Raw genomic sequence first — 15,657 nt, 5'->3', positions numbered from 1 at the left:
CCTTGAACTCACAGACAGCCACCTGCCTCTGTCTCCAGAGTGCTGGGATTAAAGGCGTGCACTACCATGCTCGGCCTCTCTTTCTCTTATATCAGACATGTCTTCTTAATAATTCCAACTCTGCTTCATACTGGCTTGCCCTAAAATTCTTTTCTGCTGTGACATCAAGACTCTCACCTTGCTTAATTGGCAGTCTGTGGGGAGAGTTCTTTGGGTAGCTGTGTGGAGGTGTGTCAGGCCAGCTGCCAGGACACACAGTAGCAGGTGCTATGCATGCCCTGGGCTCCATCTGCAATAAAGAACTTGTACATACTCTCTCTTAATATGGGCAGCAGGCAGCACTCTGGCACAGGTAATATATCCAGTTACAGGCGAGGAACTTGGAGTTTAGTAAGTGACTTGCCCAAGCTCACATCATTAGCAGGCAGTAGCTTAGAGGCTTGAACATATGTCTCCTCTAGCATGTGATGTTTTAATGCAGACGTCTTTCTCAGGCTGATGTCTTTCTGGAGGATGGTCCTGCTCCAGGTGATTCTCTAGACACAGATTGGAAGGAAGTAGGGAAGAGGCATGGGGGAGCTTGAGTCTCCCTGAGGACAGGCAGTGTTAAGGCACACATGACTCTCTTCTTGTTCTGGGTGGTTGCCAGTTGGGGACTGCGGACCACCAGACCCTGATTTTCTTGTAAACTTGTTTTCCTCTGCTCTGAACAGCCTGCAGCTGCTCTGAGCATGAGACCTGATGGCAGACTGGTGGGTTTGCAGCTGAAAGACCCCGAGAGCTTTGGCGTGGCCAGAGCCCGATATAAGCTGCTCCTGAGCGTAATAAAGTGGGCCTTCTTGGCATTCTTGTCTCAAAGATGTAACCGGGGTCCCGGCTGTCTGTCTGTCTGTCTCTATCTGTGTGTGTATGTTTTTAAATTTTCAGCCTACTTCCCATAGCATGTAGTGAGTAGGGCGTGGAACAGAACTGGTGAAGTTTTACAGTTGCCTGGGTAGTTAAGAAGGGACTTCCCTAGGTGACCAGCTGTGGACAGATTCCAGGAGCACCTCTGAGAATGGCCTCAGGGACAGAGGCTCTTGTCATCCTGGGGCCTCAGAAGTTGGAATCATGCAATTTTATTTGCTGGAGGAAATGGAAATTGGGAACTTGCTCAAACTCTGCTGGAATATACAGGTGGCATGAGCAAGCCGCTGAAGCTGCCTGGAGGGAACAGAGCTGATTCAGGAAGGGTCAGCAGTGGACAGGGACGGGGAGGGCGGGGGGGGGGGGGGGGGGGGGGGCGGGGCAATAGCTCAGCCCTCCAAGTAAAAGGTCCTGATCTCTGGGCAGGCACATGGGAGCTATGACCCGCTGCTAGCCTCCTGAGCCTTCTAGCTGAGAGAGAGAATGGACCAGCCTTCCAGCTGGCCTAGACAGCCTGCCTGCCCAGAGAGGAGAAAGGGGAGGGAACAGGGTTAAGACCCGGGTGCCTTCCACCCAGAAGACAGCTGGTGGGCGTGAGGCTGGTGGGTGGAGGTTACCGGGCCACCCCTCCCCCTTCTCTGCAGAAGCAGTCGAAGACACTGTCCGCTTTTATTGTCTTTACCACTGGGTGTTTTCGGAGGCAATTTAAACACTGGCAAACACCAGCCTTTCGTTCTTTCTCTGGCCACTGAAAGGAAGCGGTGGACTTAAGAATCATCTGAGTGGCGAGGCCAGGGCCAGGAAGACGGGAAGGGTGGGGGAAAGAGTGAGACGATGGTGAAAGTATGTGGTTTGGCGGGTGGGACCAGGCTCGGGTAATGGGCTGAGACCTGCGGCGAGCAAGGGAGGAGGGCCCAGGCCTTGCTGGGCGGCGACCTCAGCCCGCAGGAGGCTCTGGGGAGGGCTCGGGGCGGGGACAGGAGGTCTGCCAGGGCCCAGTCACCCCTTCCCCCTCTGCGGGAGGATGACAGGAAGGAGGGCGGCTTTTATACTGTATTAAAATCCTACGCTCTACCTAGGACACGGTGTACCAGCTGTGCAATCAGTCAGCACTTGTCGGGCAAGAGACTGGTGCTCGGGGCCTCGTGGATGTATCTAGTTGTGCTGCGAGGGCGTAGACCAACGAACCCCCCTCACCCCCCTCCCGCGCCCCTGGCTGGCTTTAGCCTTCTACCTCTCTGCTTTCGTTTCCATCTGACACCAACCCACCTTTCCATTTCCTTCCTTGGGTTTGGACCCCAGGAGCTTGGATCCCGCCTCCCTTCCTTAGTCCCAGATCCTGGGTGAGGAGATGTTACCAGCCTTAGCCAGTACCACCCGGAGGGTGTCGCGCAGGGCGGGTCTTTCCTAATCTTGCCTCTGCACAACCCTGATGATTGTACAGGGCAGCGGGTGCTGTGTTTGGGAGTCTGGAGTAATCCTCCCCAAAGGTGTCCCGGTGGGTAGCACAGCTGCGGAGTGGAGATAGATGGACCCGGGCCACGGGTCTGCCCACAAGGCCAGTGGCCTGCCGCCTCCTGCAGGCTCTCTGTACCTCTGGAGTCTGCAAGCAAGGACACGGTGCCAGGAAACTTGGTTTAATCATGAGCAAAGTGAACCTGCCAGAGTCCATTCTCTCTCTCTCTCCCTCTCTCTCTCTCTCCCTCCCTCCCTCCCTCCCTCCCTCCCTCCCTCCCTCCCTCTCCACTTGCAAAGCTTGAACAATAACTTGCTTGCTTCTTGCTTCTTAATCAGGTTATTTGGGGGCTGCAATTAAGCCAGTCCTTCTCAAATTAGTTCTGGGTCCAACCCTACTCTTGGCACATGACAACTGACCTTGGCCTCTGTTTTCCAGTCTGGGAGGGACAGTAACAGAACCACACTCATTGGGCCCAGCAGTGAACTCAACTGCTGAGGATTTGTAAGTTGCCCAACACAGGTTGCCTGTCGTCATAGTCAAATGGGACATTTTTGTGCAAGTAATTTGTAAACTGTGGTGTGTTCTTTAGAAATGTAGGCGGTTACTCAGGTACAGACTAGGTGAAATTCTGGGCTCTGCCCCATTTTCTACGGGAAATCCATCCTCAGCACCCTGGAACTTCCCCCTCCTCAGTACTATCCCCCCCTCTGAGGTACACACACACACACACACACACACACACACACACACACACACACACACACAAAGGAGAGATGTGAATTCGCGTGAATTCTAATTGGTCTTAATAATAAAAACCTGATGGGGGGAGGCAGGCAAGCTGTCTCAGAGGTTAAGAGCTACTTAACCTCTTAACTCTTTTATAGGTCCTGAGTTCAATTCCCAGCAACTACATGGTGGCTCACAACCATCTGTTATGAGATCTGGTGCCCTCTTCTGGCCCGCAAGCATACATGCAGGAAGAACACTGTATACATAATAAATAAGTCTTAAAAAAATAATAAAACCCCGAATGGGATAAATGCTGAAAGATCAGAGAAGTAAAGGAACAGTCACTAGAGAGACTTTTTACCTCTACCGAATCCTCAGACCAAAGGGGGCAAGATCCTGTCTCCATGAATTCTCAAACTGAATGGGCTATCCTGTCTCTACAAGTCCTCAGACTGAACGCAATGCCTTGAGCTCCTGTCTCCTCCTGCCTTGTGTTCCTCTTTCACCCAGCCATATCTCTTCCTGTCTCCACCTCCCTGGCATTAGGATTCAAGGTGTGTGACTCCCAAGTACTGGAATTAAAGATGTGAGCCACCACTGCCTGGTTCTGTTTCTCTTTGAGACTAAATCTGTCTAGTGTAGCTCAGAGTGGCCTTGAACTCACAGAGATCTGTCTGCCTCTGCCTCAAGTGCTGGGATTAAAGGTGTGTGCCACCACTGTCTGGACTCTATGGCTAACTAATGGCTTAGCTCTGCACTCTGATCCTTAGGCAAGCTTTATTTGTTATAGCACAAACAACAAGATATCACTACAGAGAAAAGCTGTGTATCTCTGCTCTATCATCTCTCTCTCTCTCTCTCTCTCTCTCTCTCTCTCTCTCACACACACACACACACACGAGAGAGAGGCAAGACAATATAAATAAAAAGAAGCCTCAGTTTAATCATCTGGAAAATGGGAAGCAGCAGTAATCAGGAGCATTAGAGGGGGCTCCACATCTGAGGAGGTGGCAGGAGGGGTGAGGAGGGGGTGGGAGAAGTGCAGTGTCTGGCACCGTGGTCTGCAAGTTAGAGGCAGTTTGTGTGCAGCCAGTGCCTTCTGAGCACCCTGCCTCCCCGGGCAGAGTATGAGCTCTTCGTCTATCCCGGTGCTCATGCCTTGGCTGCTCAGTAGGACTGTGACCTCACCCCCTCATCATGGCTCTCTGCAAATATGCAGAGTGTTACTTAGCAATAACGACTTTTTTCACGTTTATGCAGGAGCAAGATTTACTGAACACAGGCTTTTGCAGGTGCCAGGCACTTTCCCTGTTATGATCAATGAGGAAACTGGAGTTCACAGAGATTGACGAGATCACCGGCCCGAAAGAACTGGGATTGCAACTCAAGGTCGGTCTATCTCTAAGATTTTGCTTCTTTTTATTTTTATATTGTCTTGCCTTTCAAAACAGATTTTAAACTTTTATTGTATTTGCTGTTTACAGTGACACCACATGGATCTTTGCTGGTCAGTAAAGTGGATGAGCTGACAATTGATTTTTTAAAAAAGTCTGCAGGTACAAAGCACTTTGAAGACGCAAGGCTTTAACTGTAAGCTCTTGATCCTGTGATCTAGAAGTCTGGCTCTTTCTCTTGAAATGATTGGCTTTAGGGTTTAGTCTTACTTGTTACTTTGAAAGCACACTCTCTTTTACTTCCAGTAAGTTTGTGGTAAAGGCCCACAGGCAGCTGATTACAGAATTGTGATCTTCTGGAAATGCTAGTGAATCTTTGGGAGATGGAATTCCTGTATAACAAAGGCAGCCGGTGGCTGCTGAAGGAGACCAGAAAATGGCCTGTGAAGTGCTGTGATCATAAGACAGGGACCACACTCTGCTGGCCACACACACACACACACACACACACACACACACACACACACGGACTCACTTGGATTCGCAGTCACACCTCTGTGGTCACAACTCCGGGCAGTGAGGAAGCAGCACTGCCCCTGTTTGTCTCCCCACTCAGCCAGCTCTTGCTCTGCCAGCCCCTGAGCCTCTGTTCTGTGATGTCCCTTCTGGCCCCAGCAATGCGGGGCTGCCCTGAGTTGTCAGCTCTGCTGTCTGGAGGAACCGGCTTCAGTGCTGAGTGTGGCCCCGTGGAGCACTTGCAGGTGGGGAATGGTGGAAGAATGAAGAGAGCATTGTTCTTGATTAGCTCTGATTAATCCTTTCAGGGGACCCAAGATCAGAAGAAAATCAGCAGCCCGTGTCCAGCTGCCACCCATGGCAAATGAACTTGGTTGTTTTTACAAAGATCCTTTTCTTCATTGAACAGTCACATGGGTTCACCAGTCAGATTATGCCCATCAGTGGACCAGAGAGAAAAGTGATCACAACTGAATTCTCATGTAGCTCATTATCTAAATAGGGAGTCCTCTTTTGCATAAACAAGGAAAATACCAGGTATCAAAAATAAAACAAGCAAATAGGCTGCCAGCAGGCCAAATAAAGAATCGGCGTAGCAACCCAGACCACATGTGTCTACGCGGCTAGACAGATCAGGTGCAAATCTTGGGTCTGTTGCTCGATGATTGTGACCTCAGGCAAATCAAGCCCTTTGTGCTCCAGTCTTCTCAGTGACAAGTGAGGGTTGTATGAATATCAGTGGGGTCTTGCCGTGAACATTGGGTCAATTAAAATGGTGCCTAGGCCTTGAACATTGAGGCTTGCATGAACACTGAGCCAATTAGAATGGTGACTAGGCCATAATAAGTTCTCTAATACCTAATACATATATCATTATATCATGGCATTTGGTGTAGCTCAGAGATTGGTGTTGAGGTCTTCCTCTGTTGCTCTCTTATGGGGCTATGAAGTCCTGAGTGAATGTGTGTTGCTGACTTGGGCATGGCCGTGTCAAAGACCCCAGTGCCTCAGACCCATGGGAACTGGCAAAGCTCCTCTAGTCTGTGTTGTGGATATTGACAGTGTATGTGGGGGTGCGGAGGTCGGGGGTCTAGCATCCTTTGCACCTTCCTTCTCCCTAATGACTGCAGTCTGAGATTTCCCTCCCCTACAGACGACTAGTTAACCTTCCCTTGAGTTTCCGGGTTGTGATGCGGTAGGTTCCCTCCTTCAGAGTGAGCACAGACCACGCGGATCCCAGCTTTTCTGCCCTTTCTTCAGTGTCTATCATTTCTTCATCCCCTGCTGCCCCACTCGGGTGTCCAGGATCAAGCTGTGCTGGACCCAGTGCTTTTCACCTGAGTTTTGGGACAGCGTCTCTCACTGAACCTGAAGTTCACTGTTTCAGCTAGACTGGGTGATGGGTGAACGCCAGGGATCTTCCTGTCTCTGCCTTCCCAGTGCCAGAATCCCAGATATAAACCATCAGGCCTGGCTTTTCACATGGGTGCTGGGGATCCACTCTTATCCCTGTTCTGTTAGCAAGGCGGCTGCCAAAAGGTGTCCCTGCTCTCTTCTTATGCTATGGTCTGGCCTGCCGAGCTGCGGAGACCCCGGAGAATTACCACTGAGGGAGACCAATTTATAGATTTATACCTTACACTTCTATACACCTGTAATGCCGGCACTCTAGGAAGCTGAGGTAGGAGGGTTGTGAGTTCAAAGCTGGCCTGGGCCTCCTTGCGAGGCTCTGTTTCTAAATAAACAAACCCAAACCAACACCAAACAAAAGAACAAAGAGTGAGTTACGGTTTCACAAGAGGTTGCTTCTGTGAGCATTTCCTGTCAGAAGTCAGAAGTATGACTCTCTGCACGGCACTACGGCACTACGGTGACCTGCGCCAGAACCAGTCCTTGCTCAGGAATGCTGCCTATGTTCTACAATGAATAGGATGCTGCCTGCCAGGGATTAAGCATGGCTGCAGAACCGGGGTGACTCCTTGCTTTATAGGCCTTTCTCCCTGAAAGCCAACTCTGTTCCCTGACCCTCTGGAACAGGAGAAGGCCCTCCGGCACACACAGCAGTGAGTGAGTGGCATCTCTGTCCTCAGCTCCATTCCCAGGTCCTTTGGGAAGCCAGGCCTGGAGTGTGCTTGGCAGTGAGGAGGTTTATTGAACAGAAAGCAGCTCCACGGCTGGAGATAAAACCTATCCCTCTCCTCGTTCTGTCAAGCAGAGACTTCTCTTTCTCTCTGATTCGGCAGACATGTTGTTTCAGATGATGGTCATTAAAGCCAGATGTGAGCCTCTTCAAACTCACAACCTGGCAGAGTTGTGAGTGCTCTTGGCGTTTCCACGAGTGAGCTTTTCTAGTGAAGATGAACGTGCTTGAGCTGGCACAGTTGGATTTTCATGCTGTGTTTGCATGTGTCTTAATTGGAATTCCCAAGTATTCTTTTTTCTTTTTCCTTTGAGATAAGGTTTCAGTGTGTAGACGTGGCTTGTTTGGAACTCTCTGTGTAGACCAGGTTGGTCTCAAAACTTACAGAGCTCTGCCTGCCTCTGCCTCCCGAGTGCTGGGATTAAAGGCATATGTACTACTTTGTCCTGCTTTTGTGGTACATTTTAAAGTTAAGGGTCCAGGCTGAGAATAGGGCCTTGGGCATTATACTACATACCAGAACCCTTTATTAGAGACTTTTTTGCTATTCCTTACTAATCTTATTTCCAGATCCTCCCAGCCACGGTTCACTCAACCCCTGTAACTGGTTTAGTTTTCCTAAGCACAGCTCTGATTAGATTTCTCTTTTTTTCTGCAAAACTTCAACAACTCCCCATTCCTCATAGTAGCAAGTGTACCCTGCCTTCAGTGTCTTCCAGAACATGGCTCAATTTCTTCTGCTATCATCTATGCTTAATCAAATCAGATATGTTTCTGTATTTTAGCCAATGAGGCCTCGTTGATTAAAAACATGGTATGTGTTTGCTTTGTTTTGCTTTTGCGACAGGGTCTCCTTATGCAATCCTGGCTGGCCTGGTACTTACTGTGTAGACCAGGATGGCCTCTACGTTACAGTTCTGCTACGGTTACAAGCTTGTAAAACCTGGATGCAGATTAGGTTCTTATTGTGGAATGACTTATAGTTTCTTAGTGGAATTCGTCATTAGAGCAAAAGACGGAGACAAAAATGTGCTCTCTCATAGAGGAAGGATTCTGTACTATCTAATGTAGAACAAATTTCCCGGTAAATAAAGTCCAGGGACTGTTGGTCACGAGCCTCTGTAGGTGGGGTTTCCTGTTCCACCAACCAGATCCCAAATAGCCACACAGAAATTTAATGCTAGTTATAAATGCTTGTCTGATAGCTCATGCTTATTACTATCTAGCTCTTACAACTTAACCATATATATTAATCTACATTCTGCCACATGGCTTTACTTCACTTTCATCCTGCACCTCCTGGTTCCTCTCTGTGTCTCACTGGTGACTCCTCTGATTCCCCCCTTCTTCCCAGCGTCCTTAGTCTGGTTCTCCTGCCTAACCCTATCCTGCCCAGTTTTGGGCCTGTCAACTTCTTTACTAAACCAATTACAGTGACATATAGTCACACAGTGTAAAGGAATAGTCCACAAACATCCTTCCTCCTGATTGTTCCGTTCTCCCTTTACCTCATTGACTACCACCCGACCTCAGACTCAGTCCTGACTCCCATGCCCAGTCCCTCTGTTATCCTTTCTTCCCATGACAGGCTCCCACTGATGCCTTTGGATTCTTGTTCTCTTGGGAGTAATTTTTCCATCTCAAACAGTGGCCAGAACGGTCCTCCTTCAACTCCACTTGGATCCTGTAATGCAACCATAAAGCTGTTGCCGTAGGGCCAGGCAGTGGTGGTGCACACCTTTAATCCCAGCACTTGGGAGACAGAGGCAGGTGGATCTCTGAATTCGAGGCCAGCCTGGTCTACAAGAGTAAGTTCCAGGACAGTCAGGACTGTTACACAGAGAAACCCTGTCTTGAAAACACAATCAATCAATCAAATAAAAAGATTTGTCTATATAGGACAGTATGCTACTGCTGTGGCTAGGCCTGTCATTACCACAGCCTGCTTTGATTCTGGTGCCCCTGTGTCCCTTCACCCTGGATTTTAGCAGTGTCTCATCTTGGCCTGTTGGGGTGTAGACAGCCTGAGGAGCCATATTGGTATCTCCCTTAGGCCGTGCAATGGTCCAGAGAAGGTGGAGGTTTCTCTGGAACCCTGCTGCCCCTAGCCCAGGAAACACAAAGGAAGTTAGCTCTAGGGCTGACTCTGGGTTTTTTGTGCCTGGCTTTTCCCAAGTTCATTTCTGGGGTCTTTTTTTTTTTTTTTTTCCAGTTTGGAACCCTCTCTTTGTCACTTGGCCCAGCTTCTTTTTTTTTTTAATGTCTTATTTCCTCCTTTATTTTTTTCTCTTTTTTAAATTGATATTTATTGAGATCTACGTTTTTCTCTGCTCCTTTCCCTGCCTCTCCCCTCCCCCCTTCAACCCTCCCCCAAGGTCCCCATACTCCCAATTTACTCAGGAGATCTTTTTCTACTTTCTACTTCCTATGTAGATTAGATCTATGTAAGTCTCTCTTAGTGTCTTCATTGTTGTCTAAGTTCTCTGGGACTGTGGTTTGTAGGCTGGCTTTCTTTGCTTTATGTTTAAAAACCACCTATGAGTGAGGACATGTGATAATTGTCTTTTTGTGTCTGGGTTACCTCACTCAAAATAATGTTTTCTAGCTCCATCTATTTTCCTGCAAAATTCAAGCTGTCATTATTTTTTCTGCTGTGTAGTACTCCATTGTGTAAATGTACCCCATTTTTCTAATCCAGTCTTCAGTCGTGGGGCATTTAGGTTGTTTCCAGGATCTGGCTATGACAAACAAAGCTGCTATGAACATAGTTGAGCACATGTCCTTGTGGCACGATTGAGCAGCCTTTGGTGGATATATACCCAAAAGTGGTATTACTGGGTCTTGAGGAAGAGTGTTTCCTAATTTTCTGAGAAATTGCCACACTGACATCCAAAGGGGTTGTACCAGCTTGCATTCCCACCAGCAGTGCAGAAGTGTTCCCTTTACCCCACAACCTCTCCAGCATAAGTTGTCATCAGTGTTTTTGATCTCGTTGGCCCAGCTTCTTATCTACCTTGTTTAAACGTGACAGTGGAGCACCCGACATGCCCTTTCAGCTGTCTGCAGATGTTGCACCAGGAATTGCCCATGAAGCACAGTTTGAATATGGTTACTTCTCCATAAAATCTATAAGGCTTTAGGAAGCTGCATGAGGCAGGAACTTCTGGAGAAAATTAATCTACATATGCAATGAACAGGTTAATGGACTATCTAGGCTGTGAGTCGCTAGGTTCCCTGGATGTCTCTTGCTATGGATGCCCCATGCCTCCTCCCAACCCTGCAGCAAGTGAGCCACCACCAGATGTTGTCTTTAACCTGGACCAATCGACTGCCAAAGTTAGCCTCTCTCCTTTGCAACTTGCCTAGCCTATGCTACTGTGTTATCAGCAACAGAGAACAGACCAAGGCAGAGAGAGGAGGCGTCGGTCTGAACCAGTAGCCTTTTGCCACATGCAAAAGAGCTTAGACTTTATCCCTAGCCATGGGGTTTGGGGTGGAGAGGTGCAGGTAGGGCAGGAAGGGAACAGTATTTCAGTGGGGGGTTGTAAAATAAATTCCGTTTGTCAGGAGCTGTGGGTGTGAGACTGAGGACCGAGGTGAGGGAGGACATCAGTACTGAGTCCTGGCCTTCATGTCACAGGTGGGCAGATAAGAGAGTAAGAAGGTCGGGTTCTGGGTCTGCACAACCAAAGCTCACAGACACTTGTGGGTCTGTGGACTAGGGGGGGTCTCAGACCTGTCTCCCCACATCACGCCTCGCTGCATCCTGAAGCTGGCAGAGCCCAGCACACAGCAGGACGCTGCCTTAGTTTTGCTCAATCCGGAACCTGTCGGTCTCGGAGTTGCAGTCTCAGCTCAGCCTGTAGCTCTGCCGGTGCTACTTTCTCTGCCAGTCTGCAAAGTGCTCTGCTGTCTCTTAGGAGGTGACAGGAAGTGCAACTAATTGGTGTTTGTGGAGTGCTCGGAAGCCCCCAGACAAAACACCGTAAGCTAGGGTTGCTCGTTCAGGGCGGGGCCTGGGCTGGTGTGCTCTGTGAGGGCTGAGTGGGTGTGCTCTGTCATGATGCCACATGAAGATACTCCTCTCCTCCCAGTTTCTTCTCTGGAAATATCATTTAGGAAAAATTTAAAATATAGAGCTATACAGAGAATAAAATAATGAACAGCCATGGTACCTTTCAACCCCAAATGAACAAATACCAACAGTTTCACAATTAACATCTTGCTAGAATTTAGAGAGAAAGAGAAAGGAGTGCGGAGAGAGTGAGCAATGGGTTAAACCCAGGGCCCTGCAACTTTTGGGCAAAGGCTCCAACCCTGGCTCTTAAAATATCTTCTCCATTCCATCTATGTGTTTGGACTTAAAAACTAATTCTTTATTTTTAAAGGAATTTATTTATTTAATTTTATGTATATGAGATAGATAGTCCTCTATCTGCATGTACACCTTAATGCATGAAGAGGGCATCAGATTTCACTAGAGATGGTTGTGAGCCACCATGTGGTTGCTGGGACTTGAACTCAGGACGTCTGGAAGAACAGCCAGTGCTCTTAACTGCTGAGCCATCTCTCCAGCACCCTAAAAAGTAATTCTTTTTATGATTAAATTTCAGTGTGTGTGTGTGTGTGTGTGTGTGTGTGTGCCCGCGCTGGCACCTGCAGAGGCTAAAGGAGAGTCTGGGGTTCCCTGAAAATGGAGGTACAGGAGGCTGTGAGCCAACCAGTGTGGGAGAAGCCCACTCTGGTCTTCTGAAAGATCAGCAAACCACTCTCGATGGCTGAACCATTTCTTCAGCCCTGACCCTTGTCTGTTTTTAAAAGAAAAGAGATAAAGCATTCCCGTCCTGCTCTGCCCTGCTGCCCATCTGTCCACTCACCAGCCAGCCACTCACCCTCAGGGTGACCACTGTCATAGCTGTGTGTCCCCTACGTCCTCCTTTCATGTGTATAACAGGACAGTGTGAGCAGACGGTGCGGGGTTGAAGTCAGTTCGTCAGGTCTGGAGATCCGGGGGCTTCTGCTTTTAACTGTGTTCTCTGGTCTCTGTGAACCTAAGTCTCCCCATCTTTACTGGGGCAGTTTTGGGCCAGTGACATTGCTGTTCTTCTTGGAACAGCAATGAATTGCAGTTCTTCATACTGGCAAATTGCTGGGCTCAATAAATGACAGCATTTCCCTTCTCTCTCTTTTTTCTATATGGAAAAGTCGTGGAGAACTTTCTGGAACCTGTAGTCCTTTGTACCGTTCCTGGGGTCCCCAGGTCACTGCAAGGCTGAGTGACTGTCCCTTAAGGAATGTTTGGACACTTCCGTGCTTCAGGTCAGGCTCACCTAGGTTTAGCGCAGAAGCTAATTCTACTTTGGAGACCCTGCTAGAACGGTTGGGGTGTCCTGAGAGGAGTGGCTGCCATGAGAAGAGGTTTGGAGTCTTCCTCCCAGGTCCCGCTCCATTTCAAGCTTCAGGTGAGTTGTGTGGTGGCATGGGAGGCAGAGACTCAGAACTATGCCGGTCATTTTGTTTTCCTTAATTCTACTGTTGAGGGTTCAGGTGATTTTCTAACCTAGCAGCCTCCAGCAGTGAACCTCCAGGGAACAGATGTCTGTCTCCAGCAAGCGACAGTAGGGGGCGCCAAACCCGCACAATTTGGCCCGCGGACCCTGCCTGGCAGTGACTGGCCCCGAGGCACCCCCTTTTCTGGACATTTCGCATAGATTCCCACAGCGGTGCAGCAGAGAACACACTTTGTGCAGGCGACAAACAGCCCTCTTGTCCCAGCCGTTGCCTTAGAGAGTCGCAGGGGCCTTCACCCCACAGACAGAATCATCGTGTCAGCTTAGATTTCTGTTAGCTCTTAAGGCAGGTCCAGAGTCCAGGACCCCGGGGATGATGTACCAGAACCGGGCCATGCTTGTCCAACCCCTAAAGTTATTTCAAAGGCTTTGCAATGTTTTCATTTGTACACAAACTGGGAAAAGCTGCGGAGTTTTGGCCCCGAGCGTTTAAGGCTGTCCTTGGTCAAACACATTTCCAGTTCTCCTCCCCGGGAGTTGACACACAAATCTACTTGCCAACATTTGCTTAGTAATTTATCTCCCAGGCTTGCAAAAGTTATATAAAGAAGCCAACTACCCCGGGTGAGACTTTTATGTTTTTGAAATATATATATTATATATATATATATATATATATATATATATATATATATATATATATATATATATATATAATTAGCATTGGGACCCAAGAGACAGTTCAGCTTTAAGAGCCAGTATTTAAGAATTGTTGCAAGCACAGGACCCAGTACTCACAAGGGGAGTTCATAGCTGCCTGTAACTCCAGCTCCGGGGTTATCTGGATTCCTTTGATTGTCACAGGCACCTGAGCTCACATACACCTGCCTACCCCTCTCTACACATAATGTAAACAAATCTTTAAAAAAAGAATCAGCATCAATATAGAAGCTCCTCACCCCCCATCCTCCTCCTCTGCACTGCTTTCCACAGCTTTGCTTTTCTCCTGTGGGGCAGAGGCCTGAGGGAGGACTGAGGCGGAGGACTGAGGCGGAGGACTGAGGTGGAGGACTGAGGCGGAGGATTGACGTGTCTTAGTTCTCCCACATTCACATTTCGGTGAGTCACAGATCTGAGATCTGGCTGGAGTCCTTATGACTCCAGCAGGATCAAAGTCCAGTTAGACTGGCAGGGTTTTGACAGAGTTCTGAAGTAACCATTGCCCGGACTTTGCCTCCTTTTGCAGTGTTGGCGGTAACTGTTTGGACAGATAATAATTGTTCCTCTTTATGGGGAGAGTTTGATCTCTGAGGATATTTATGTTCCTTATGATATCCATTCTTTTTGTGAAAAGAAATTCAAAATATCTCCCAGCTACTTTGACTCCTATAGCAGAACACTGCTATCCTGCCATGTGTGACTCGGTACCAGAACCTTTCTCTTTCTCCTTTGCATTCTCAGCTCGTGCTTTATTGCTAAAACACATCCGTACAGGTGCAGAAACTCTCACCTCAGGTTTCTTTTCCAGAGAGGCAGATTTCTTCCAGACTCCCGAGGACGCAGAGATTAGGAAGCTGCCTTTTGTAGCGCTTCAAACACTCAGTGCGGCTCTTTTCACGTGGCTTCGCACTCCAGTGGAATGGAAGGTTCGTAGAAGAGCGGGTGAACAGCAGCGCCTGTACTTGAAGGGCAGACGTCCTACCACTTTCCGGTAGATTACGTGCATATCCTTAGTCCTTTTTAGTTATAGGGATGGGTGGGTTTAAGGTTAATGCCCAGACTAGTTATGTTAAAGACTGGTAACATGCTAACAGAGTATCAGTGCTGAGGCCTGGCCCCGGGGCCTAACTACGTGTTCAAGAGCTATATCCAAAGCAAAATAAATAAGTAAGTAAATAAATAAATAAATTTAAAAAGCATATTTAAATTAAGTACACAGCACACCATTACCAAAGGTATCAAAATGTTTTGGAAATCATCAGTAATCATAACTATATTCTGACTTAAAAGGTGTTTAGAAGTCTGAGCTCTACCAAATACACGTTTAATTTTCCTGTGTGATGTTTTAATTGACTTTGGTAGACTATTAGGAAGAGTGTGAGAATTAAGAACTCTGACCTTACATCTTTAATGGCCGGCAGATAGGTCAGTAAGTGGCAAAGAACATTTCTATTTGGGACACATTACCACCTTTTTCTTTTATGGGGCTGAGACCGTATCCACTAGCCAGTCTCTTTTTATCCCTCCCCTCCTGTTCCTGACCTCTGGACCACTGTTCTATTTTCTACTTCTGTGAGCTCAGCGCTTTCAGAGGTGTGAAGAATGCAGCATATATCTTTCCGTACTTGGCTTAGTTCACTATTATGATCTCCAGGTCTACCTATGTTGCCCAGGTGATGGGATTTTATTCCTTTATTACAGCTGAATAATTATCCCTTCCTGTGTGTGTATGCAGATGTGTGCACGTGGGCCACGTTGTTCTTTCATTTGTTACTAGACAATTCAGTTGATTCCATGTCTTGGCTGTTGCGAATAGAGTTACAGTAATGTAGGTGTTGCAGGTGTTTCTCTAGAGCGATTCATATCTCTCAGCTATAAATCCTATAGTGGTAATGCTGCACCATGTGGTATTTCTATTCTTAATACTTTTTGAGGCAGGGTCTCACTGTGTAGCCATAGATGGCTTGTAATTCACTATGTAGACCAGGTTGGTCCCAAACTCACAGAGATATGCCTGCCTCTGCCTCCCGAGTGCTGGGGTGTTTTTAATATGTTGAGCAATCTCCATGTTTTTGTAGTGACTGTACTGGTTTATCTCTTTCTCCACGTTCTTACTAACATTTGTTGCCTGATTAGACCCATTCTAAGTGGGGGGGATATCTTATTGTAGTTTCAATTTGTATTTCTATGATGATTTAATGGTAAATATTTTTAAATATTTTGGCCGTTTGCATGTTTTCTTTGAGAAATTTCCATTCAGATAATTCTCCATCTATCTATCTA

The 15,657-nt window shown here is 47.8% G+C and overlaps 2 long non-coding RNA genes across 4 annotated transcripts in view; one reads left to right on the top strand and one right to left on the bottom strand.

The window, feature by feature from the left end:
* The window catches only part of LOC125403886 (uncharacterized), a 17,354-nt gene extending 14,861 nt beyond the window's left edge, over window positions 1-2,493 (bottom strand). For both annotated transcript variants that reach the window (XR_007233106.3, XR_015001232.2), the window contains exons 1-2: window positions 2,176-2,493; window positions 178-289 (exon numbers count right to left, since the gene is read on the bottom strand). This is a non-coding gene — a long non-coding RNA (uncharacterized LOC125403886). The remainder of the gene's footprint in view (window positions 1-177; window positions 290-2,175) is intronic.
* LOC148121976 (uncharacterized) lies at window positions 2,110-15,657 on the top strand. 2 transcript variants are annotated; one of them, XR_015737840.1, is made up of 5 exons: window positions 2,110-2,249; window positions 4,387-4,483; window positions 4,579-4,684; window positions 12,350-12,606; window positions 14,183-15,657. It is a non-coding gene; the product is annotated as an uncharacterized LOC148121976 (long non-coding RNA). The 2 variants fall into 2 exon arrangements; XR_015737839.1 differs by lacking the exon at window positions 2,110-2,249 and having other exon boundaries at window positions 4,151-4,483.

The sequence above is a fragment of the Myodes glareolus genome, chromosome 5, assembly GCF_982192425.1.
Source record: "Myodes glareolus chromosome 5, mMyoGla1.1, whole genome shotgun sequence".
In the NCBI taxonomy this organism is placed as follows: Eukaryota; Metazoa; Chordata; class Mammalia; order Rodentia; family Cricetidae; genus Myodes; species Myodes glareolus.
Note: the sequence above shows the minus strand (reverse complement) of the source record. Positions and strands in the feature narration are given on the sequence as shown.